This window comes from Schistocerca gregaria, chromosome 5, assembly GCF_023897955.1.
Source record: "Schistocerca gregaria isolate iqSchGreg1 chromosome 5, iqSchGreg1.2, whole genome shotgun sequence".
NCBI classification, from domain to species: Eukaryota; Metazoa; Arthropoda; class Insecta; order Orthoptera; family Acrididae; genus Schistocerca; species Schistocerca gregaria.
Window position 1 is genome coordinate 390,414,706 of NC_064924.1, and position 27,458 is coordinate 390,442,163.

At 41.7% G+C, this 27,458-nt stretch overlaps 1 protein-coding gene across 1 annotated transcript in view; it reads left to right on the forward strand.

Moving 5' to 3' along the window:
- Positions 1-27,458, forward strand: part of LOC126272493 (sex peptide receptor) — a 3,488,090-nt gene that overhangs the window by 1,390,463 nt on the left and 2,070,169 nt on the right. The gene's annotated exons all lie outside the window — the stretch shown is intronic.

A 27,458-nucleotide genomic window follows, 5' to 3' on the forward strand; every position in this document is an offset into this window, starting at 1 on the left:
TATGTACGTGAAATGCAACGTGAATGCCTTATTTCCATTGTCACCAGAAGGAACGTACCAACAATATCTTCACCATATCATTGGAAATTGAAATGCAACTTCCGATACTGATTGAAGACTGGGATTATTCCGTATCGAACAAGGCTGGGGAATACTGAAGCCTGAGTTTGAAATATGTTCTGGGGTTGAACAGCACGTAGAGAACATCTGTTGGTCTTAAATTTCATTATCATAATGACTGGAAGTAATGGCGTTGCGGAGACTCACAGAGGCAGTTCGCTGTTGAAGCTAATCGTACACGAGGGAGCCATCTAAATCACTGGCGCCGTATATCTCGTTTGATGGCGCACTTGCGGGATATCTCAGTCGGGCAACGATCTGGAATAGACGTTACTCACGGTGACACGAATGATAGATATTCTAGTCCTACCGTAGAATAACTGGTTTCATTAACGACTGAATTTAGCCAAATTGCACCACATAATATTGATAAAGTGTATTACATCTCCAATTAAACAAAGACCTACAGTGAATGGATTATAAGCGGATGTCGCACATACCAATGAAAATTTCAGAAAATAGTAATGTACCCCTCGGTACCAGTCAAATGATAGTGTCTGTGACAGGCAATAAGATGGTCCGTGCAGAATGTGAACAAGAGCAGAAAAACGTTTAAATATCGGTAGTTAATTCATCGATGGGAAAATCCTTTCCGCTGCAACAGAGACTTAGCTACGAGCTTCCTTTTGAAGAAATAAAGTTTTTAACATTCTTTACCCGAGCGACAAGTCATCTGAAGTCCCGGAAATCACTGTTTTAAAAGAAGGGAAAAACCAAGAAGGAATTACATAAATTGGTAACAAGTGGACTTTCCTGCAGGTACCGACGGAAAATGTAAAATTATTAACTTCGGCGACCGATGGATGAATGTGTGACGCTGTAGGGCAGATTTCCCAAGCATGTGGGAATAATAGTAAACAGGGGACATGCAATTTTTTTTTGTCATCAGTTTTTGCCCTCTACAGCTTATTCCTTACCTTATCAGTCCACCTAATTTTCAACATTCGTCTATAGCACCACATCTCAAATGCTTCGATTCTCTTCTGTTCCGGTTTTCCCACAGTCCATGCTGTACTCCAGACGTACATCCTCAGAAATTTCTTCCTCAAATTAAGGCCGGTATTTCATATTAGTAGACTTCTCTTGGTCAGAAATGCCTTTTTTGCCATAGCGAGTCTGCTTCTGATGTCCTCCTTGCTCCGTCCGTCATTGGTTACTTTACTGCCTAGGTAGCAGAATTCCTTAACTTCATTGACTTTGTGACTATCAATCCTGATGTTAAGTTTCTCGCTGTTCTCATTTCTACTACTTCTCATTACCTTCGTCTTTCTCCGATTTACTGTCAAACAATACTGCGTACTCATTAGACTGTTCATTCCGTTCAGCAGATCATCTAATTCTTCTTCACTTTCACTCAGGATAGCAATGTCATCAGCGAATCTTATCATTGATATTCTTTCACCTTGTATTTTAATTCCACTCCTGAACCTTTCTTTTATTTCCATCATTGCTTCCTCGATGTACAGATTGAAGAGTAGGGGCGAAAGGCTACAGCTTTGTCTTAATCCCTTCTTAATACGAGCACTTCGTTCTTGATCGTCCACATGCGATAACAGGGCAAAAAGCCTTTGTGGATTCCATTCCGTGTACTGAGTTCTGAAGTGAATATAGTTCGTAGAAATGCGCTTGAACAATATACAAATATGTCAGCATTTAAGACAGGACATGTAGTTGGGCTGAAACAAGTCCGTAGGGATAATGGGTGAATAGCTAGAGGTTTGAAAACGAGCAATGTCATTAATCCTCGATGTTGGCGGGAATGGGTGAACCACGGCCGAGCACAGCGTCGAGAAAGAAGCGGCCGGCCTAGAGAGACGACAGAACGAAAGGACTGAGCAGTCGTCGTAGAGACACTCAGAGCCCAGGATTCATCATTATAATCGATCCGACAGACAACTGGTACTTCTGTGATCACAAGGACAATTAAAAGGTGACTCACAGAACGGCGGCTGATGTCAAGGTGCCCCTTGCGCCGTCTACCATTTAGATCACTACACCAACATCGCTATTTGCTGTAGTGTAGGGCACGTTAGCCCGGCACCTCACTAAAAACCAGGAGTGAAGATCTGCAATGGCAGTTCATTCCAGTGCAGGATCACTTTGGTTGTCATCCGTCGCAACCTTGCAGCACAGCGGTACGTCGATGATATTCTACGTCTTTCCACGTCTTCTTTTATTCCTCGTCATGGTAATCCATCCTGGACTTACATTTCAGCAAAATAATTCCCGTCCTCTGACGGTTAATGTCTCTGCTGCTTGTCTCCTTCCTTACCAAACCCTACGTTGGTGAACGAGGTCGCCGACTCTCTCTCTAGTAGACTTTTGGAGCATGACGGGCACGGCTCTCCAACCAGCTCGAAAATTTTACGATCTATAGCGTCAATTGGACAGAGTTTGGCACGATATTCCTTAGGAGGACATCCAAAAACCATGTCAATCAATGCATAAGGATTAGAGCCGAACCAATGCGTTATTTACTTCCCAATTGTGAAGCTCCTTCCCTCGAAAATATCATCCATTTTTTCTGAAATTGCAATAATTTGTTTGATCGTTCACGCACCATCATATCTACTGATTTCCGTCCTATTCGAGAATTCCTTCGCGATGGATCTCTTTTCCCTTGCAGTTTAGTTCAAATGGTTCAAATGGCTCTGAGCACTATGGGACGTAACATCTTAGGTCATCAGTCCCCTAGAACTTAGAACTACTTAAACGTAACTAACCTAAGGACATCACACACATCCATGCCCAAGGCAGGATTCGAACCTGCGACCGTAGCTGTCGCGCGGTTCCAATCTGAAGCGCCTAGAACCGCTCGACCACACCGGCCGGCCCTTACAGTTTATTAATTGACTTTAGCCCTAGGTCCGATCTAAAAAAAACGTAACGAAAATTGAACTGATCAGGGATTAAATTTTACCAAATGCTTCCTGGCAACTTTTTCTTACGGAGTAAATGAGAATTCATGCCATGCGGAAATGCAGATTGGGGAAAAGTTTAACAAAATAAATTGAAACCGATTGGGCGTTTATTTACAAAGTGGAGCGTACTTCTGAACTGCATGAATCATGTAACACGTATATAATCGTAACACTATGATTCCGTAAGAACAAACTGTACTAAGGGAGGAAGATTATGGCTTAAGGTTCTGTTGCGCCCTAAACAAGTGGGCTGCTTGGGATTGTCCAACTGAGTTTGTAGAGAAAGGAAAATCGTTCAGCTTGGATTAGGCTGAATTTAGAAGGCCCAACATGGATGTACATCCGCCCACACACAAAGTTTCAGACACTACAGAATTACTTACCATAATTGTCAGCATTTTATAGTCAAAATTGGTTCGTCAGAATTGGCTTGTGTGCCGCAGCGGAGGAAAATGAAGAAAAATATTCACGATTACGATATGTGACGGTGAACTGTGACGGTAAAGAGCCAAGAATGCCCCTTCTAAATTCAATAAATGATAGCAACATCACCACTGAAACACAACTCCATACCGCTTTTTGCAGGTGACTTTACAGAAAATTCCACACTCGAAAAATCAGACCTACTTCCAATCGAAAACCACCACGAAACCGCACACATCGTACCCACGCAACAACAAGGCGATTCGGCAGTATCTCCATCACTCTTCCGTGACTCATCAACTTCTCACTAAAAACGAATCTGCGTCGCCTCGCCGGCGAGAGTGGCCGAGCGGTTCTAGGCGCTACAGTCTGGAACCGCGCGAACGCTTCGGTCGTAGGCTCGAATTCTGCCTCGGGCATGGATGTGTGTGATGTCCTTAGGTTAGTTAGGTTTAAGTAGTTCTAAATTCTAGGGGACTGATGACCTCAGAAGTTAAGTCCCATAGTGATCAGCGCCCTTTGAAACTTTTCTTGCGTCGTCTCCAAGCACAGACACGTTGCACGTTCCGCGTAATGTGTATAGTTATTAATTCTGGAACGTCATTAGTTTCATTCAAACCTCGGGCTGCAAAAATGTGTGCGTTCCCCATGGTGCTATGGTTGAAGTTTGATAACGAAGGAAGTAACGTCATTTGTAAGTACTCACAAATACATCCTAATTGTGAACTGACCGTGAGTGTTAGTTTTGTTTGTTGTCAGATATTAGCCTATAACCGATGTGCAGTTTCCCACAAACAACATATTACCAGGAAAAATTTCAGTTTCTGTTTTTTTTTTCCACAGCAGTTGTCACCCTAATGTTCTTATTTTCCAATGAAAGCTTACACAATGGAATGGAATGCAGAAAATATTGGACACAAATTTCTGAATACTGGATAACACAACTATAGTACTGTTTCTACTAACGAATAACACCTACACATACTTTAACGCTAGTCACCTAAGTAAAATTTTGCAGTACTAACTCTATATTAGATTGATGAGTGTGGAAATCAGTTTGAATAATTGATGACTCAATGAAAAACTTTTTTTTAACAGTTTACAGGAGCTTATATGGGATGAAATTTTTAGTGAATCAAATGCTAACATAGAATTTAATCTGTCCCACGCAAATTCATATTATCAATTGAAAATAGCTTTACATGTAAGCTAAGCAGAAAGGACAGTCAACGGCCATGTAAGAAACCATAGATCACTACAGGGATTAACGCATCTTGTCGAAGGAAAAGGGAAATGTATCTTTTGGCAAAAACAAGTAGACATCCTACAGCAGTTACGCACAAGAGACATTACTAAAACTTATTTATAAAGGTTATTAAAAATCAGGGAACATTGACATAATGTCGGAAATGAAGAGTTCTGGCAACAAACTTACGGCTGAAACTTCCTGGCAGATTAAAACTGTGTGCCCGACCGAGACTCGAAATCGGGACCTTTGCCTTTCGCGGGCAAGTGCTCTACCATCTGAGTTACCGAAGCACGAGTCACGCCCGGTACTCACAGCTTTACTTCTGCCAGCATCCGTCTCCTACCTTCCACACTTTACAGAAGCTCTCCTCCCCCGTGCCCGCGCAAGTCAAAGGTCCCGAGTTCTAGTCTCGGTCGGGCACACAGTTTTAATCTGCAGGAAGTTTCACATCAGCGCACACTCCGCTGCAGAGTGAAAATCTCATTCTGGAGACTTAAGGCTGTGTGGAATGTATTGACGCAGGAGGTAGGATAACCAGGCACAGAACTAGGTAACGTCACTGTTGAACCGAATGAAAAGGGTATAAATGATGTGTCAAGAGTATTTGATTTATTTAATAATCATTTCTTAAATGTAGTAGACAGTTTAGGGACAAATAGTTCAAGAGAAAAGTAAGAGCATTGTGCTGAAAAAGTAACTGTCAAAAAATTCAATCGTATGAATGTATCGCCAATTTGTCCTTCTGGAATCAAGAAAATTACTCATTCTCTCAAAAATAAAAGCTCATATTGTTTTGATGTTTGAAATGGCTCTGAGCATTATGCGACTCAACTTCTGAGGTCATCCGTCGCCTAGAACTTAGAACTAATTAAACGTAACTAACCTAAGGACATCACACACATCCATACCCGAGGAAGGATTCGAACCTTCGACCGTAGCGGTCTCCCGGTTCCAGACTGTAGCGCCTAGAACCGCACGAACACTCCGGCGGGCGATGAAGTTTCGTTTAGAGTAATAAAGACTAGTTCCCACATAATAATCCCAGTCTTATCCGAAGATATTTTCCCAGAGGAACTGAAAAACGCCGTTAAAAGCCTCTTTGAGTAAGGTGATAATAGAGCTTCCAATAACTACCAACCTCTTTCACTGCTGATATTATTTTAGAGAAATTTGGAGATGGTGATGTACTGTAGAACACTATCTCACCTTAGCGACAGTGATATCCTCAGCAAATCGCAGTATGGGTTTCGGAAGGGCTGCTCTACTGAGAGTGACATTTGCCTGAGCATTCATCAGATTTTAAAAGAATTATGTAATAAAACGTGGCTGGTTTGTATTTTCTGCTACATAGTAAGGCCAATGACTGTGTGAATCACCGTATTCTGCTACATAAGTTGAAGTTTAATTGGATGGTGATGTACCCAACCAATGGATGATAGCATATTTAACCAGAAGAATGCAGAAAGTTGTACTTAGCAGTTCAACACAGATAGCCCGAGGACATAATTCAGTGTGGCGAAAAATCACATATGGGTTTCCCCAAGGCTCGATTTTAGGTCCAGTATTGTTCCTCAAATATGTAAAACATCTTCCATCTAATGAACAATAAGGTGAGACAGTTCTCTTTGTAGATGACACTAGTATTGTAATCAATCCATGCATTTACACAAAAAAGCAGAAATGGTAAACAAAGTTCTACAAGTATCATTCACTAGTTTTATGCAAATGGTCTTACCCTCATTTTTAAAGAGATTCAACATATTCAGTTCTGCACATCAAAGGGTATAATACATGATGAACAAATAATACATAGGATGGAAACTTCAGAATTCTTAGATGCCAATAATGACGAGAATTTAAACTGTAAAAAGCACATTTGGGAACTCATAAAACAGATTAATTCAGCCAAATTTTCAATTAGAGTTATTACAAACATTGAGGAGAGACAGATCACTAAGTCGACAGATTTGGTCTATTTCCATTCAATAACCTCATATAGATAATACTGTCGGGTAACTCATATTTAAGAAAGAAAGTCTTTACTGCGTAAAAACGTATTGTAAGAATGAAGTGTGGTGCTCATTCACGATCATCTTATAGACATCTGTTCAGTGAACTGGGTGTTCTGATTACTACTTCACAATATATTTATTCCATCATGAAGTTTGTTTTAAAGAATCCACTACAGTTCAAAATGAACAGTGATGTAAATACAATACCAGAAGGAAAACTGACATTCATTACTCCACATGAATGACGTCTTCAGGACGAGAAGAGGTGCACAATGCTACAACAAAAATATTTTATCACCTATCCACTAATATTACATGAAATATAGCAGAGTAAAATTTTAAAACAATGTCAAAAAGTTTTTTCTTGACAACTCCTCCTATTCTGTAGAAGAATTTCTGTTACTGTTGTGTGTAAACTGTGATGGCTGGGAATTACTTACATCTGTGTATATTTTAGTTTTTACAAGAAACTTAGAAGTTTTCGGAATGTAACTCTACAAATTAATTTGTGATGTGAATGTAAAAAGACTGAGTCCGCATCATTAGCACCTACAGTGAAAAATGTTCCATGGAACACATAACTAGTAAATTCATGGAGTAACCATATTCTCGTACTGATTAGGTCAGTGCCGCCCAATGCATGAGAAACTTCAGGCACACAGAGTGTGCGGGCGATGTGCTGGTATAGTCCTGCGCTGTCTCATCTTTGCTCGGTCCTTCTCGTAACAGATAGAAATATCATTGAGTGTTACGGTGCAGTATATTTCAGCCTTCAAAACTATCTTCATTTAGGCAGAATAGTGGTGTCAGCTCTGATTACTTCGTATTATGAAGGATGCTTACAGGTGCAGTGCTGTTTGCACAAAAGGAGACGTTGTACGTCTGAAACAATTAAACCCGAATGGGAGTGATGGAACAGATTGGCGAGAAGGTCAAGACATATTATGCAGTCGTAAAGGTGACAGGTACTGCAAATTTGCTAAGAAACTAAATTATAATATCACGCAAAAACAATTTAAGGATTTAGTTCACAATGAAACAACAAAAACTTACAAAGATCAACAGATGGGATTCATTGTTCTGTGCATCAAAAAGCACTCTATGCTTAATTTGCAGGTATGCAACACATGAAGAAACTGGTGGTACGAACAGTAAAATTTCCAAGGGCTCTCGCATTATTCCACAGTTAGGATTATTTATTTTCCATTGAACTGAACGAAGAGTATGGAGACCTTATATGCTATCGCAAAGTACGTTGGCTAAATCAAGGTATATACAGGGAACGATTTTGCGATTTAAAACTCTATACTGTTGAATTTATGAAGGAAAAATGAGTGCAGGATTGAAAATTAGAATCTCAGGAATGGGTTGCGGACCTGACTGCACACAACTCATAGCAAGACACTGGAAGGTGAGAAACGACCTCTGTATTATTTGATGGGGACGCTTTTAAAGAGAAAATCGGGTTGTAGGAGAGACATGCTCTGACAGGCACGGTGCAGTTCCCTCACTCAAAGGTTTTATGGATAATAAGAGGATTGAAGATTCTACTGTGGCCTCGAAAGAATTATGACATTTTCCTAGCCGTTTTGAGCACACTGCCACTCTGACATTTCTTTTCGAGCCATTTCTGAGACACTTGGCCGTTTTAGTTGAAAGCGCCTCTTACATTTACAGATGTAACTGACTGATCTGGAACGTAATTCCCATTTTAATGATAACTTACTTATCATTATAGGCGTCCACAATGTCTTCCTTGCTTTCTTCATGTGGGGTTTCCACGTTTCCATAATGAAATTGCAAAGGTGTTACAGTTTTACGACCAATATACTTACGTATCAGACCTTTTTTCGGTGATGAAACTCACTAAGTCACGATTACGTGGCAACATGAATGCAAACGTCTGTGCAATTGTCTGTGTCTGTCTGTATTCTGACACTTTGTACCAGACAAAAACTGTATGTCTTCAGCACTCCAAAGGCTGGCCGTTGGGGCCGAGCGGTTCTAGACGCTTCAGTCTGAAACCGCGCGACCGCTACGGTCACAGATTCCAATCCTGCCTCCGGCATGAATGTGTGTGGTGTCCTTAGGTTAGTTAGGTTAAGGAATTCTAAGTTCTAGGGGACTGGTGACCCAAGATGTTAAGTACCATAGTGCTCAGAGCCATTCAGCACTCAAAAACTAATTAAATAATAGTGAAAATTTCTTTCGTCTTTGATTTGTATCGTTGATAAATGTGAAGTGTAAAATGTACCGTTTGCAGTGTGACTGCACTGCCATTTATATGCGGCTCGTTCATGCTTTCCTCCTCTTCCCCCTCCTCGAGACCAGACAACGAGGCACAATGGTCTGGAAAATGTGTCAGCAAGGCAAAGCTCTGTAACACTTGTGGCAGGCCTCTGCCCACGAGACAAATTCTTGAACACTCGTGCAATAGTCTGTACATTTCATTCCAGATATCCTGAAAGTATTGTTCACTCCCACTGACAGGATTGTTATCAGCGAATCTTGTCGTCAGCCTTGAATTTTAATTCCATTCTTGCTTGACTCTCATTTGATTTCCGTTATTGCATTTTCGATGTACGGATTGAACAATGCGAGCGAAAGACCACATTCCTGTCCTGCACCATTTTCAATCCAACCACATCATTCTTGGTCTTCCACTCTTCTTATTCTCTCCTGCTTCTTACACACTGAAGCGGTAGGTAAACTGGTATAGGAATGCGTATCCAAATACAGAGATACGTAAACAGGCAGAATACGGTGCTGCGGTCGGCAACGCTTATAGAAGACACCAAGTGTCTGGAGCAGTTGTTAGATCAATTAATGTTGCTGCTATGGCAGGTTATAACGATTTAAGAGAGTCTGGACGTGGTGACATAGTCAGCGCACGAGCAATGGGACACAGCATCTCCGAGACATCGCTGCGGCCGGAAAAGGATCTTGCAAGAACGGGACCAACGACAACTGAAGACATTCGCTTAGAGTGACAGAAGTGCAGCCCTTCCGCAGATTGCTGCAGTTTTCAGTGCTGGGCCATCAACAAGTGTCAGCGTGCAAACAGTTCAACGAATCATCATCGATATGAGATTTTGAGTCGAAGGCCCACTCTTGTACCCTTGATGAGTGCACGACACAATGCCTTAAACCTCGCCTTGGCCCGTCAACGCCGATATTGGACTGTTGATGACTGGAAACATGTTGTCCGGTCGGACAAGTGTCGCTTCAAATTGTATCGAGCGGATTGACGTGTACGTGTATGGAGACTACCTCATGGATCCATGGACCGTGCATGTAAGCAGGGGTCTATTCAAGCTGGTGGTGACTCTGTAATGGTGTGGGGCGTGTGCAGTTGGAGTGATATGGGACCTCTGATACGTATAGACACGACTCTGACAAGTGACACGTACTTATGCATCCTTTCTGATCACCTGCATCTATTGATGAGCATTGTGCATTCCGAAGGACGTAGACAATTCCAGCAGAACAATGCGACACTCCGCAAGTCCAGAATTGCTCCATTCACTCTCTTCTGAATTCTAACACTTCCGCTGGCCAACAAATCCCCAGAAATGAACGGTATTGATCATACATGGGGGGGCCCTGCAACGTGCTGTTCAGATAAGATCTCCACCCTCTCGTAGTCTGACGGATTCATGGACAGCCCTGCAGAATTAATGGTGTCATTCCCCTCCAGCCCTACTTCAGACATTAGTCGAGTCCATGCCACGTCGTGTTGCGGCGCTTCATTGTGCTCGTGGGCGTCCTACACGGTATTAGGGCGGTATACCAGTTTCTCTGCCTCTTCAGTGTGTCTCTTGTGTATTATTCACTTTCCATAGACCTTGCTGATTTTTTATCATAGTTACGATCATCATGCACCATTTCACACTGTCGAACGCCTATTCCAGGTTACAGGTCCTATTACCGTATCTTGATTTTTCTTCAGTCCTGCTTCCATTCTCACAGGCAATGTCAGTATTGCCTCTCTGGTGCCTATATTTTCCTAAAGCCATAGTGATTGTCATTTACCAAATCGTCAATTTTACTGTCCATTCTCCTCTGTTTTATAGTGTCAAAAACTTGGATTTATGAGCTGTTAAGCTGATTGTGATGCAATTCTCGCATTTGTCTGCTTTGGCTGTTTTCAGTGCTGTGTAAATGATAGATTTCCGTAGATCTCATTTGTTCTACATACCGTTTGTTTGTTTGTTACAAATTCCGATTAAATGTCATTTATTCCTTCTACCTCATTTGATCTGAAGTCTTCCAAAGTTCCATTCACTTCTGATTCTAGTATCATACTCCCTATATCTTCCCAGTCGTGTGCTGTTTCTTCTTTCATCACGTTATTAGGCAAGACTTCTCTCATAATGGCCTTCACTGTAATGATTCCACGCATTTGCTCACTCTTCTGAATTTAAAAATGCAATTCCCGTTGCACTCTAGGTAATTGTTATCGCCATTTAATTTCATTAAAAGTTGCATGGAAAAGCCCGTATTTTCCCGTAACTTTTTCTTCAGCATCTTTTCGCTAATCGAAGACATCTGCTGCAGGTTACGTGCACAATATTGTGGACCACCTGTTGCCCTTATGCTCAGTGTCTTCCCCAGTGGTTATGACATATTCCAGAATGAATTTCTTTTGAGCACACGATGGTAAGGAGAGGTGGGCTGCAGAGTGATGTGTCGTCGTATGATAGCGGGAAAGGAGTGGAAGTCTTTAGCGAACAGGATATCACAACAACAAAAAAGATTTGATTGTATTTCTCCAAGTGTGCAAAGACTCATTGCAAATAATGCATCAAGAAATAGCGTCCAGCTCACACACTAGTAAGTAGGATGATGCTGGCTGTACTCAACACAAATGATGATGTAGCGATAAGTACAAGTGGGCATAAGTGGCTGCGCCAGTCGTCCTATGTTGCCACAGCAGAGGGAACTTGTGGTGTGGATCCACTTGGAGATGTGGCTCAGCAGGTGTGCACCATTCCTCCAGGTCTCGCGCGAGCGCTGTCGGCGTTTGAGGGAAACTTGCAATTCCATTGCCAACATTGAAGACTCCTGTGGGGTGGTATCAACGCATAACCCAATAATTTGTACTCTGTAGCAGAGTGTGCACTGATTTGGAACATATTTCTTTTTATCTCTCTGTTTCTTCTTCATTACGTCTGTGCAGATGTTACATCACAACTCTTCAGATTCATCTTTGTAAATTTCACGCAGATTTTTGTCCCACCCTCGCAGCTTTACTTCCCGCTACCTTCCAAACTTCACAGAAAATCTCCTGCATACTTTGATGAATTAGTACTCAAGAATAAATAGATATTGTGGAGACATGTATTAGTTACAGACTGAGGAATTGATTCCACAATGAAGTCTGAAAATAACAGCGTAGCGTCACAAGGCCAAAATCCTGCTGCTGTCGTTTGAGAAGTATAGTACTTGAATTCTGTGACCAAAATCCGATTGGTCTGAACCCTAAGCAACACACTTGGGATGGATACGAAACAACTGTGATTGCATTAAAAAAATTACAATTGGAAACGTCGTACAGTATGCCATTTTCTTAAACTCCGTTACTCTTGTTAAAAATGTACCTGACTTAGTGCTGAGTCACATATCAGCGGTGTAAATTGCTGCACAAATAGGTAACCAATTATAAGCATTGGTATCAGTGATCATAGCTAGGCGGCCGTCGCCATCTTTTTCAGTTGTTGTGAGTTGCTAGAAATGAATATTGCTTAGCTGTAGCTCCTCTAAATGTCTGGCAGGAGAACATCTGCACAGCGATGCACAGCTACTTACTATCCCTGCGTAGATGGTGCAGTACGTTGCAGAGCCACGGAGTGGCCAGTTGTCGGAGAGACAAATATGCAGAACTCCTCACGATTAGCTTGGAGGGTGAAGTGATAGTAATATTTATGTTGTTTAAGTTATCATATTTGCGTTTTATATTCCTTATCAGTCTATTCTGACGGTAAAAGTCATACAATATATCCCTCTGGAAACCTGGCGTGATAACTGAGTTTAGAAGAGCTTAAAAATAAAGGTGTGGACTTAATGTTATCATTCAGTACCTGTAATTCAAGGTTGAGTTGAAACGTTGTGAGTTTATCAATTACTTTGGAATCGTAGTGCTGAAAATACAGCCAGGTGTTGCCAGTTAGACTGCAGAATGACGTGTACTCAAAGTAACAATGACGATACTCCATGCGTACGGAAATTTTCTAAGTTTGTACAGTTCCGTACATAAATTTCTATGTTTGCTAAAATTTTAAGGTCAGTATTGCTTTTATTATTTTTTTGTATGGTAATGATTCGTGAAAGTAGGAAAATTTCTTTAAACTTACATGAGCCACATGTTAAGGCAGCTAAGGGAATTGTACTGCACTACTATTATTGAACAACCAACTGACCAGAATGAACTGAGTTCGTAATTTCATTGCGAAACCGCTTTCATCACGCAGCTACGTGATTAGCATTTCGTGCATGTAAACATACATCGTGCGAATTGACGATTGTGTTCGCGAGATAACAGGATTCCGACGAGCTAAAACTGATCTGATTAACAATTGTTTGTGAACAGACGCTTTCAACAACTGTAGAAATATTATTGTTATTGATTGTGTAGACGTCAATTACGCCATTTACTTGAGACTCATTTGAGGTATATATGACTTCTATTGTTTTCTATCCTTATCAACACTAAAATTTCACAATAATTTCCTCTCGACATCCGTTATTTATTACCCAGAACTTTAACACTGACCGAATTTCTAAAGCATAAAGTTATGCTATTAATACACTAACACTATGTAAAGTATCCCCACAAAATTTTGTAGCAATTATACATGCAAATACGGGCTGTAGGCCTGCCGGAGTGGCCGTGCTGTTCTAGGCGCTATAGTCTGGATCCGAGCGACCGCTACGGTCGCAGGTTCGCATCCTGCCTCCGTCATGGATGTGTGTGATGTCTTTAGGTTACTTAGGTTTAATTAGTTATAAGTTATAGGCGACTGATGACCTCAGAAGTTAAGTCGCATAGTGCTCAGAACCGTTTGAATCATCTGAACGAACTGTAGTTCATCTAGTCTGTTAACACATTGGCCACATTTCTAATCTTTTTTCGTGCACTCAAATTTAATACGAGAGGAAGGTATATAGCCCTCTGACTTTACGTAAGACAATGTGTGTTATACGTCACAGCTTACTCATTTTCGACATGAATCGAGATACGTTAGCGCAGTTACAGAAAAGTTGTTTACGTTGCGATCATATCCTCAACTTCTGTTCAAAACAATGTGCAGCACTTTGTTACTACTTTTACAGTAAGATTGAGTTAAGGAATGCTTGTAGGAAACTAACAAATTTTCGACCAAAATATAGCAGTGGTACCCAGGGCTATCTTTTCTCTTTATGTCATTCACAGGTGTTTATTTCTTTTAAAATCGTTGAGGTTAAGACCGATTTCGTGAAAGTCCTCAACTGCTATCTGCCAACCACAAACTAGTTTTTGTTGTTGGCGTTGTTGTTTTTGATATCAAATGTTTCAAACACATTTTGTTATGAAGTAAACTAGTAAGAGGTTTCTGCAAATGCAACCTGTGCTCTCATTTCCAACAACAGTGTTTGAAAAATAAAGGGAGAGTAGTGCATTTTCACTCAACGTCTTAATACCGTTCACTATCGAACATTACAACTTCAGACATTGTTGAGCGAGAAGTTAGGCAATACGTGATTCATTGCATTAAAAAGCCTATCAGGACGAAATGTAATAAAATTCGAATGATTTGAGCTTCCAGAGAGATAATTTATTACTTTTTAATTCAAAGCAGACGGGATCCGATCGTGAAGTTACCATTAATTATCACATCCGCCTTAAATATGACAGGCAGCAATTTATCCATTAATCTACATCGTCATACCGGAGACTATAGAGCTCGCATGATTTCGTTGTATGTTCTCGTTTTCACGTTCGCTTGTAAACGTTACTTTTTGAGCGTCTTATATGGTACAATGTAGTGTACAATGCGCTAAACACCTACAAAATAATTCAGAGTTAAGTATTAATTTCGTCATAATTTGTGTCTATCCATAGTCAGATTGCGTCTCCTTGATTCCCTGATGACTTATGATCAACACTCTTCCAAGATGGATACAGTAGCTGAAGGAGCTGCAGCAGGCTTTTGATGGGGTTTCCAAAGTCGGATATGCACTATGGCGTAGCAGAACTCCGCTGTGTTATTCTTCATCTAGTTTTAAAGGGAAATGTGCTACGCAGGCAGTTTTATCGTCCCTATTTTACGATGAAAAGTGTTTTGCAGATACAACTCGAGAACAGTACAAATACACTTTTTAGCTATCATCTGTGTTTTCTGCTACTCTCTTGTTTCAGGTTGTACGATACCTCTACTTTATAATAAAGTAATTATGATTGTTGCACTTGGAGGGCAGGGAACGGGTGAGAGAGTGTGCTTCTACATCTACATCTACATCTACATGACTACTCTGCAATTCACATTTAAGTGCTTGGCAGAGGGTTCATCGAACCACAATCATACTATCTCTCTACTATTCCACTCCCGAACAGCGAGCGGGAAAAACGAGCACTGATTTCTCTTATTTTATTTTGATGATCATTCCTACTTATGTAGGTTGGGCTCAACAAAATATTTTCGCATTCGGAAGAGAAAGTTGGTGACTGAAATTTCGTAAAAAGGTCTCGCCGCGACGTAAAACGTCTATGCTGTAATGACTTCCATCCCAACTCATGTATCATATCTGCCACACTCTCTCCCCTATAACGTGATAATACAAAACGAGCTGCCCTTTTTTGCACCCTTTCGATGTCCTCCGTCAATCCCACCTGGTAAGGATCCCACACCGCGCAGCAATATTCTAACAGAGGACGAACGAGTGTAGTGTAAGCTGTCTCTTTAGTGGACTTGTTGCATCTTCTAAGTGTCCTGCCAATGAAACGCAACCTTTGGCTCGCCTTCCCGACAATATTATCTATGTGGTCCTTCCAACTGAAGTTGTTCGTAATTTTAACATCCAGGTACTTAGTTGAATTGACAGCCTTGAGAATTGTACTATTTATCGAGTAATCGAATTCCAACGGATTTCTTTTGGAACTCATGTGGATCATCTCACACTTTTCGTTATTTAGCGTCAACTGCCACCTGACACACCATACAGCAATCTTTTCTAAATCGCTTTGCAACTGATACTGGTCTTCGGATGACCTTACTAGACGGTAAATTACAGCATCATCTGCGAACAATGTAAGAGAACTGCTTAATGCCTCCCAAATATTTTTTTTTGAAAACTCTTAATGCTTTTTAAATAAAACATACGTTATCAACTCTCTATTTCTTTAATATTCATGTCCAAACATTTGCAACCTTCTGTCGCTGTAGGGCTTCAAATTGTAGTGTGTATCGTGCTGATGTGTAACAGAACTATGCCGGCGAAAGAGAAACAGAGTACTGTAATAGAGTTTAGATTTCAAAGAGGTTGTCCACACATGGCACTACCTCTTCCTACAGCATAACTATAAGAACACTTGTGCGTTGCGGCATCTGCAACAGTCCGGCGCCTTAGGTTCACTCTCATCGATCATGCTAAAATAAAATTTTCACTTTGCACCGAAGAGTGCGTGGTTATGAAACTTCCTGGTAGATTAAACGAGTGTACCGAACAGAGATAATTCAGGACATTTGCCTGCCGGGGCAAGTGTTCTAAGCTCGACGCACTGGCGGATTTAAACTGTGTGCCGCACCGAGACTCGAACTCGGGAAATTTGCCTTTCGCGGGCTAGCTCTGTACCAGCTGAGCTACCTAATTACGACTCAAGATCCGTCCTTGCATCTTTAGTTCCGCCAGTACCTCGTCTCCTACCTTCCGAACTTCACAGAAACTTCCCTGCAGACCGTGTAGAACTAGCACTCATGGAAAAAAGTATATTGCGGAGACGTGGCTTATCCACAGGCAATCCTAGTTCTGCAGTGTCTGCAGGAGAGCTTCTATGATGCTTGCAGGGTAGGAGACAAGGTACTGGAGGAATTAGAGCTATGAGGACGGGTCGTGAGTCGTGCTGAGGTACCTCAAATGGTGGAGCACTTCCCCGCGAAAGGCAAATGTCCCGAGTTCGAGTCTCGATCCGGCACACAGTTTTAATCTGCCAGGAAGTTTCATAGCAGTGCACACTCCGCTGCAGAGTGAAAATTTAATTCTGGAAACGTCTCCGCAGACTGTGGGTAATCCATGTCTCCGCAATACACTTTCTGAGTGCTAGTTCTGCATGATCTGCAGGAGAGCTTAGGTTAACTTTGGGAGTTAGGAGACGAGGTACTTACTGAATAAAGCTGTGAGGACGGGTCGTGAGTCGTAATTAGGTAGCTCAGCCTGTAGAGCACTTGCACGAGACAGGCAAATGTCCCGAATTCGAGTATCGGTCCGACACGCAGTTGTCATCGATCATCCTTGTTCCTGCTTGACCCTACCCAACTGTCGTCTGTTTCCAAAACTTAAAGAAAACATGCTAGGGCCTCACCGTAATATTGATACAGCGGTGCAAGGAAAGATGAGCTTGTGGCTCTGTCAACAAAGTCAAACATTGTACTGTAATGGTGTCGACGAAGTTGCCTCTCGTTGGGACAGATGCGCTTCTCGCCCGGCTGACTATGCTGGGAAGTGAACATGTAGACATGAAGAATCAAGATGTAGACTGTTTGCTTTACTTAAAACGATCCTAGAGTTTTCGTATAAAAAGTCGGAGACATTACTTTTCAGTACGCCATCGCCCTTTTGTAAATAAAGCCTTTAGGGTGAATCGTGAGTTTTGTACCAGTAACTTACTCGGTAAAAGCATTGGTCACGAGAAGCAATCATCTGAGTTAGTGCTTCAGTCGAGCACACAGTTGTAATCCGAGCGAAAGTTTCACAATATGTGTGCAATTACCTTTGGAGGTATGAATTTACTGACGAGATTTTTTATACTATGTTCCATTCTGTGCGAAAGGAGGGTAGACTAATGATCGCCAAAGACAGAAGAAGCGGAGACAAGCACTGTTTAATGTATGATTTCTAAGTAAGAGGAAACAGCGTAATTACGTTCCTGTGGAAATCCTTGTCTTGGTAATAGATTTGATGAAAAGCCTCGCAACCTTAGGATATAGTTTGATGATATAAAGTCGTAACCTATTTCGCTGCAAGATCTACTTTGTTCAGAAATACAGGCAGCTGATTTGGGAATCTATTAAAACGAGTTCGTTACACTTTCCTAGGAAGAACCACATAATAAGAGAAAGTGTGCCGCAACACGTCTGCTTAGAAGCTGTGAGGCGCTTGCAGTTAGGATAGCTCCACAGGTTAGTGTATTCCTCTTACCACTTCCGTGCGCAGTTACTCAACCACCTAGATATGCTTCGGCTTCCGGTGTTATTTGCATACATAACAGAGTCAGTGGCGGTCGATGCGGAAACGTGGAAGCCCCCTTAGCACACCGTGTTTGTGTGTGTGTGTACCGTGCGTTAACAGAGCACCCCTTTGTAGCGGCCATTGCATCTGTCGTATAACGCATATCATCTCTCATAGACGAAACATTTACTGATTTATGCATACACTATGTTTCCAGCAGCATGTACCACAATTTATCCGTCGCTTCTAATATCTTAACCGCGAAGAACGCTCGCTTGTCGTACAAAACATTAATCTAGCACATTTGTTCCTCCATATACACCCGTCGACCATATTCTGTAGTCTAATTTTCCTATACGCCAAATTAACATATGAGTCTCGATGAGATGCAGACGCCTCTCTCCAGTTGTTGTGTTGTCAACTGTAAGAATCATTGATCTGACTTCGTATTATTAACTGAAATGGCCTTATTATTACCATAGACAGATGTTTGAAAGGAAGAACAAAATACAGCAATTATTTTTATAGAACATGAAATCTCTACTGCACATTTTCATAATAATGACATCTTCCTAGGTTAAACATTCCGGAAGTAAAACAGTGCAAGTAAAATAGTCCTCAAACAATAGCTCTGGGTGTGCATTTTTCGGATGCTATTACCGCGAAAAGGATATTAGAAATTTACAATGGTCGGACCACGAAATGTAAGATGCCTTAGGTTAAGGAATTTACAAAGTTACCTATAGTTTGAAGTTGGTTAGAGTAGGACTTAAACATATTCTTACATGAGATATCAGGTACATGATCAAGTTACAAAATTAACAGTAATTAATCAAATATGTATAACCCAAAGGTAGTTCTATAACAGTAAAGTACAAATAAGGGCCAGGTTCTGTAAATAGAATAGCGAACGTATTTTGAAAGTCATGACCCAAAACAGTAATACCAATATAAGTCCTACAAATTCCAAATTTATGAAAAGGTCGTAAAAATTGCACGAAGAGATATATGATGAAATTATTCAATAAGTTTAGAAGAAAATTCTTTTTTGTTAAGGGATTAGAATATGACAGATGATACTGTAATTGCTTTACGGACACCAAAGGAACTGTGAGACCGATTTAACGGAAGGGATCGTATCTTGAATGGACGTTATTAGATGAACATGAATAAGAGTACAATGACTGTAATGAAATGTACTGAAATCAAACTAAGCGATGATAAGGGAATTATAACTGATGAAATTTGGTATTTGAGTAACAAAAAGTGATACTCGTTAAAGTGAGGAGGATACGCTATGCAGACAGCAATAGCAAGAAAGGCTTAGGCTAGCAATACCAAGAAGGAGCTCTTAAAAAAAGTGAAATTATTTAACATCGAATATATATTAAAGCGTTGGGAAACCTCTTTCTAAAGTATTTGTATGGTGTGTACCCCATGTTGTTGTTGTTGTCTTCAGTCCGGAGACTGGTTTGATGCAGCTCTCCATGCTACTCTTTCATGTGCAAGCTTCTTCATCTCCCACCTACATCCTTCTGAATCTGCTTAGTGTTCATCTCGTGGTCTCCCTCTACGATTTTTACCCTCCACGCTGCCCTCCAATGCTAAATTTGTTCCCTTGATGCCTCAAAACATGTCCTACCAACCGATCCCTTCTTCTAGTCAAGTTGTGCCACAAACTTCTCTTCTCCCCAATCCTATTCAATACCTCCTCATTAGTTACGTGATCTATCCACCTTATCTTCAGCATTCTTCTGTAGCACCACATTTCGAAAGCTTCCATTCTCTTCTTGTCCAAACTAGTTATCGTCCATGTTTCACTTCCATACATGGCTACACTCCAAACAAATACTTTCAGAAACGACTTCCTGATACCTAAATCTATATTCGATGTTAACAAATTTCTCTTCTTCAGAAACGCTTTCCTTACCATTGGCTGTCTACATTTTATATCCTCTCTACTTCGACCATCATCAGTTATTTTACTTCCTAAATAGCAAAACTCCTTTACTATTTTAAGTGTCTCATTTCCTAATCTAATTCCCTCAGCATCACCCGATTTAATTTGACTACATTCCATTATCCTCGTTTTGCTTTTGTTAATGTTCATCTTATATCCTCCTTTCAAGACACTGTCCATTCCGTTCAACTGCTCTTCCAAGTCCTTTGCCGTCTCTGACAGAATTACAATGTCATCGGCGAACCTCAAAGTTTTTACTTCGTCTCCATGAATTTTAATACCTACTCCAAATTTTTCTTTTGTTTCCTTTACTGCTTGCTCAATATAGAGATTGAATAACATCGGGGAGAGGCTACAACCCTGTCTCACTCCTTTCCCAACCACTGCTTCCCTTTCATGCCCCTCGACTCTTATTACTGCCATCTGGTTTCTGTACAAATTATAAATAGCCTTTCGCTCCCTGTATTTTACCCCTGTCACCTTTAGAATTTGAAAAAGAGTATTCCAGTCAACATTGTCAAAACCTTTCTCTAAGTCTACAAATGCTAGAAACGTAGGTTTGCCTTTTCTTAATCTTCCTTCTCAGATAAGTCGTAAGGTTAGTATTGCCTCACGTGTGTACCCCATACTGAAGTGAAAAATGAACGGTAAGCGTTTCAGACAAGCAGAAATTAAAGGTATTTAAAATCTGATAAAACATTGAGTGTTCGATGCGTAGATCGGGTAACTAATGATGAGGTGCGTAATCGAACCAAGAAGACTAAGAGAATGGATAAGTTGACAGAATACACACTGGAAGGCCAAGCAATAAATAATTTGTAAGCAGAGAGTGGGGTGGAACGTAGAAAAAGTACAAACGATAGAGAAAGACCGAAGATTAATAAGAACAAGGTGGAGGAAGTGCAAGTAGTGTGCAGTAGTTATGCAGAGATGAAAGGACATGCAGTTATAGAAAAGCATGGAGAGCTGAATCCCTCTAATCTTCGTTCTCTTGGCTACAACAATGCACGACAGTCCAGTTCAATGAAAAAGAGTGCTCCACGACTGCATATAGATCTGTCTCACGTTACGTTTCTATCTTCAAGTTTTCAATAACACGCTTTGTTCATGCTCTACGTGATGATTTCAGGTTACGAAATTACAATTAAAAATGTACCATTAGCTGCTGACAGGTGTTGATGAACATCACTGGGGACAGTTGAAAATGTGTGCCCCGACCGGGACTCGAACCCGGGGATCTTCTGCTTACATGGCAGATGCTCTGTCCAACTGAGCCACAGAGAGCACAGAGTATAGTGCGATTGCAGAGACTTATCACCGCCACGCTCCCAGTAAGACCCACATTCTCAACTTATAGTCCACACACTACATTCGTAATGTCCCTGTCATTATACCCATTACTCGCGGTAGACAATCCACTGAGTCCCGTAACAGTTCAGGCAATTTATGTGCCATCCGCACTGAAGAAGGTTATCAGCAGGTTAGCCTTAACGATATGAAAATGGCATCTATTCTTTCGGACATGTCCGAAAGAACAGATTCCATTCGTGACCGTGCAGCTCTCTAGAATGAAATTAGAACTAATTCAATACCATTAGCCGCTGACAGGCGTTGATATACATCAATACGTAGGCCGGAGATCCCGGGTTCGACTCTCGGTCGGGGCACGTATTTTGAACTGTCCACATTGATGTATATCAAGCCTGTCAGCGGCTAATCGTATTGAATTAATTGTAATTTCATTCTAGAGAGATGCAGAGTCACGAATTGTAATCTGTTCTTTCGGACATGTCCTAAAGAACACATGCCGTCTTCATATTTAAGGTTATCGTTTCATATGTCTACTGATGCAGGCCCAGTGACATATCGTACCACAGTACAATAAATACATTTCAAATGCAAGGTTTTGTTCAAGGCACTTTGGCGGTGTGTGTTTGTCATTTTCTGTTCATTTGGTAACGTACGGCTCGGACGAATGTCACTGACGATCATAATTGCAAGTCAGTCTGTTTTCCAATAATAACCAGGCAAGTATACCCTCACAACTTATATATCACGGCAATAATCTTTCCTTCAGTATTCTTCCATGTAAAAATTGCAAAACATTTGCTTTAGAAGAAATAAGCGTCTTTGACATATATGTGGAAGAGCGCAATAGCAGGATAAAAAATCAGGTTTCATGTCGATGATGGATGAATTCTGATGATACGTTAATAGAAGAAATACAAAGAAGAAAATTGTGTGTTATTGTCGCATGGTTGAGCTCGTGCAGTATTACGCTAGTGAGCAGGACGTGAGGACGAAAATAATCTTCACACGATACATCTCTTCCAAGTAACAAAGCTCGCTGAAACCTGGCCCATAGATGGAAAAAATTGTTACAATATAGTACAGAAGATAATCAAAACGCCATTAGACGAATAGAAAGTACTTATTCAAACACAATAATTAGACTCAAGTCATAAAATCATAGGGATGTATCATCTTGGACTTTACAAAAGGTGGGACACGGTTCTTAATAGGATGCGTGACAACCGCCGACACCATAGTGCGCTGTGCAACGTCCTCCTATGCTGGCCACATGGTTGGTAGGGAGTTCCTTTTGTACAGATTTCCACTGCACCACGTGCGCGGTTTCAAATTGCTGGATGTTGGCTCGTACATGTGGACGTGCTACAGTACGTCCCCACAACGCATCCCACACGTGCTCGAAGCTGTTCAAGTCATGGAGAACGGGCAGGCCATTCCGTTCGCCGAATATCCTCTCGTTTCAAGATCCGCTCCACTTGTGCTGTTGGATATGGTCGCTCATCGTCATCAATAAAAGAAAAGTTATATCCGGATGTGTGCGTGACTCAGGGTGAATCTACTCTCACCCGACAAGAGCACGTGAACCCGCTCGTCGCTGGTCCAGTTCCTTTGCTCTTGACAACGTAGGAAACGGCGCCGCCTATGTGCACATGTCAATGGAAAACAACGTACCGGCCTTCTATATCACAATGGAGAGTGAGAATGCGTGCCTCGCAGACCTCTTAAATGAGGTTGCAGTTCGTAGCACTGTTTGATGTGAGTCCCTTCTTTTCTGTTGTACGAAGTCGTAATCATCTGCTGCTGAATTGACAGTTGTCGACCATCCCAACTCCTTCAGCAGGCAGTGCCTGAAGTGCCGAACGCGTCCCAAGCATGTGAAAGAATGCTGACAGCGATACCAAACTCCTTCTTCGTCGTCCTTCTTCGTTCCCGGTGATTCTTCCGCGTTTGAAGCCGTACAAATGCTGTCTCTGAGTCATGTTGTATTGAAGAAAACCATCACAATGCGTCTTTATTGCTCGCTTATGGGGTTGGGTTGTTTCGGGGAGAAGACCAGACAGCGAGGTCATCGGTCTCATTGGATTAGGGAAGGACACGAAAAGAAGTCGGCCGTACCCTTTCAAAGGAACCATCCCAGCATTTGCCAAGAGCGATTTAGGGAAATCACGGAAAACATAAATCACGATGACCGGACGCGGGATTGAACCATCGTCCTCCCGAATGCGAGTCCAGAGTGCTAGCCACTGCGCCACCTCGCTAGCTTATGGACAACATACAATCTTCTCGGTCCTTTCATTTTCCTTCAACTCCCTCGTGTTGCATTGCGAGCCTGATATGGTGCTGTAGTCCCACTGACCTCACGCCACAAGACGACCATCGTTCTCCGCATACTGAGACCACTGGCAACGTTCTCCCGTAGTTTTATTCACTTCCACCAAGTTCTTAATATGTTGAACTAGTTTATGTCTCTCGTCCTTAAATTTTTCAGAGCAGTCTCTTTCAATTAGACAGAAAACCAGTGTTCTAAGCGTACTAGAATTAACGTAATGTGCGATGTGATTCTAGTGAATTATCTGCTTTCTTTGTCAGTCCAAGACAGTCTGCCAGTCCTCGACGTATATCTAGTGGATTGCTTAAAATGAAAGCTCTTTTTAATAGTGTAACGCAAATTTTACGTAATGAAAGTTAGTCCGGCTTTCTTCTTGTGATTCACGTTTTCCTACTTGTTTTTTCTTCCAGAATTTAGCCACAGGTTTACTAAACTGTATTGTACGTTACTCGCATTTTTTTTGTTTTTTTTGTTGTTTTTTTTTTCGCAAGGTGGGAGCGGGCAGCCTCCATGAACCACCAAGCTTGATACGAGCTCATCTCCATTTTTGTCACATTTTTTTAAGAAAGCGTTTTCACGTAACTGAGGTGTTTCAGTCGAAGAATAAGGTCATAATACCTCTAATCTGATAAATAGTTTTACTTAAAAGTCCGTGTTTTAATATACTATTAATTAATTAAAGATTCAGTAAAAGTACATTTGTCAAAGTTCAATCTATTAAAGATCTGATCAAATGGAATCGTTTGATACAAATCCAATAATGTTCTCTTTGATTTTTGGCATTCTTCCAGCGATTGTTATTTTAGGCCATCCTGTTCCGTTTCATCCCTGTTCAATCAAAACATTACAAAGACGATTTGCAATCGAACAAACTCCCATCATTGAGAGACTCTGAGTGTCCACGTCATTATCAACGTAATTGGTGATTAGCATGCCTAAAATAATATGAAGCTTATTTTGATTCCAGATGGTCGTCGTAAATCGGTTGTAGGACTCTTTTGACACCGTAGGAATTACGTCACAAGGTATGAGAATAAAATATCAGCTGAAGCTTGGAAATTGTGGTGAGAGTCTCGGAACGATATCGGTGGGAGTTACAAGCATGTTTTGTCATTTACATGCAATCATGCTTTCAAGATGGCGTTCTAGTGTTCTTTCCTGGATGTTTTGGTTACACGGAAGAGTGACGGATCTGTGGGATATTCTGTTTATCGTAAGCCCACTCACAGTGATTTGCTCTTGAATTCTTCAAGTTGCCGTCACCCATCCCAAACCATGAGTGTGCTTAAAACCATTGTGCTCTGGGCACATACGGTGTCGGACGCAGAGAATTTACGAAAGGAACTTCACATTTAAGGACGGTGTTCAGAGACAATGGCAAATTAACAGGGCCTTCTCAACTAAAGCCAGGAAACGGGAAGTTGATAAAGAGGAGAAGGCGAGAACCAAGTCCCTAGGATTTCTTAATCATTTTCATGTGAAAGTGGGATTTCATCCACCTTCTAAGATTTTGGATCTACTGGGATCTGTGAAGAATGATTTGTTACATGGGAAGTTTGGAATTTACAAAATACCGTGTCAATGTGTTATGGCCTATATAGGACAGACAACGCGTACAGTGGAAGAGCGTTGTACGGAACATCAACGGTGCACTCGCCTACTTCAACCTAGTAAGTCTGCAGTTGCGGAACACTGTATTTCCAACGGACATTCAAAACCTCCATTCTGACCACACCAACAACCTTTAGGGTCTCCATTATCAAAGAATCCGTTGAAATTCACATTTCGGAAAGTCTAATGAACCGTGACAGAGGTTACCAATTGAATAACGCGTGGCATCTCGTCATCTCCGAAATTTGCTCGTGACGAAGACGCCACAAGACTTCGATAGCTGCATCCAGCGACAATACCGACGGCAGCTAAGTCTTGCAGTTCCACCAGCGAGGGCGCTGCCGCTGGGCGGTGTGGTCCTTCTGCCTCCGCGACTTCAACGCATGCGCGGCAGTACCATCAGCGCACTACGTAAGACGGAGAGGAGAACTTCTTCGTCAGTCCTCCTCTGGCTCACCGGAAGATAGCTGGCAGTTGTCCAACCGAAATATCGTGAAATGAAGTTTACGACGACCGGCTGCAACAACGAAAGCTCTTTGGATTGTTGATACGACGGTAAAATTTTAAATTTTACAACAGATCTTGTCATTCCAGGAGAAATGACTTGGCAATCATAAATGTTAAATCTAACTGTTAATAAGCCATTTAACCACCATCTGACGGAGCTGTGCAAGCAACTGGTTACTTTAAGGTGCGCAAGATCTGACCTCCGCCGGGAATCTGATGGAGTCTTCAGTATAATTGCGGAATGTATCCGGACTGCTTGGACACGCATATGCATTGCATCACTTGTGAAAGTCTTAAAGAAATTCTTTGCAACAAATGCATTGCAGGGAAGTGAAGACGATCTACAATGCGAATTATTTCAAGATGACCATGATAGTCGTAATGACTATACAAACTCCGTAGATCATTCCGTGGAGGATGAAAATGTTCAAATGGGTGTGAAATCTTATGGGACTTGACTGCTAAGGTCATCAGTCCTTAAGCTTACACACTACTTAACCTAAATTATCCTAAGCACAAACACTCACTCCCGTGCCCGAAGGAGGACTCGAACCTCCGCCGGGACCAGCCGCACAGTCCATGACTGCAGCCCCCGAACCGCTCGGCTAATCCCGCGCCGCGTTGAGGATGACTAAATGTCATCAGCACGTTACTAAGGGAGATCTTTTTCTGAATAAATTTTCTGCGTACCGGTACTTGTATTGTCTTCTTTAGTTACATCTAGTGAGATAAATCATTTGTATGTTTTTCAAATTAAACCTAATATGTGTATACAAGTTTTTCTATAATCCCTTTTTGAACAGTGGGTGATCGTCTTGCATTTGGAGCTGGTTTGGCTTCTGAGATAGATGGTGTTATGAGGTCATCATTATTTCTCACAGGATGGTCAAAGATTACAACCGCTACAGAGTTATAGACTCATGAATTGCTTAATCGTCTCACGTGAAAGTCAAGAACTAGATGTAATCTTCACTTCCTTGGAAATCCTATAACACTAATTTTATAGTGTAAGACGAGGACATTCCTTATTCCAGACCCAATTTCAAACTACGACGACTTCCGCAACTTCCGCAACGTGCTCTCTTTATATATTTCCCTACACGCCTCTGCTTCGTGCTTGCTATCTGCAGTCTGCTCGGATCCCGCCTCCAGCGAAAGTAAAAGGCCCTTGGAATTCCTTTTCGAGTCGCGGAGCCCGAGGCATCACAGATTTCTCGCGCCATAAAGCCTGGCCCCTTTTTGCGTAGAGACGGGACGCCTACACCAGTACCGCCCGCGTGATAACAGCCTGCTGCACCGTCGATTTAATTCAATGGTTTCAGGGGGGAGGGGGAAGAGAGGGGGAGTACAGGTTTATGACGACCGTCTTTGGCTAGGGGCCAGATCCGGCGCTCCGACCCACGCACGCATTACGTTAATGGAGGGCGGGAGCTGCTAGCGATCCGGTAGCTCACCTCTGTGCGAGGAATACAGCGAACCAACTCCTGAGCTACTCACACCACCAGCCCAACTAACTCTTAATCATTACACATTAGATATGCAGGGTTTAAACTAAGTACCACAGTGGGATAGGGGATGTCGAGACGAAAAA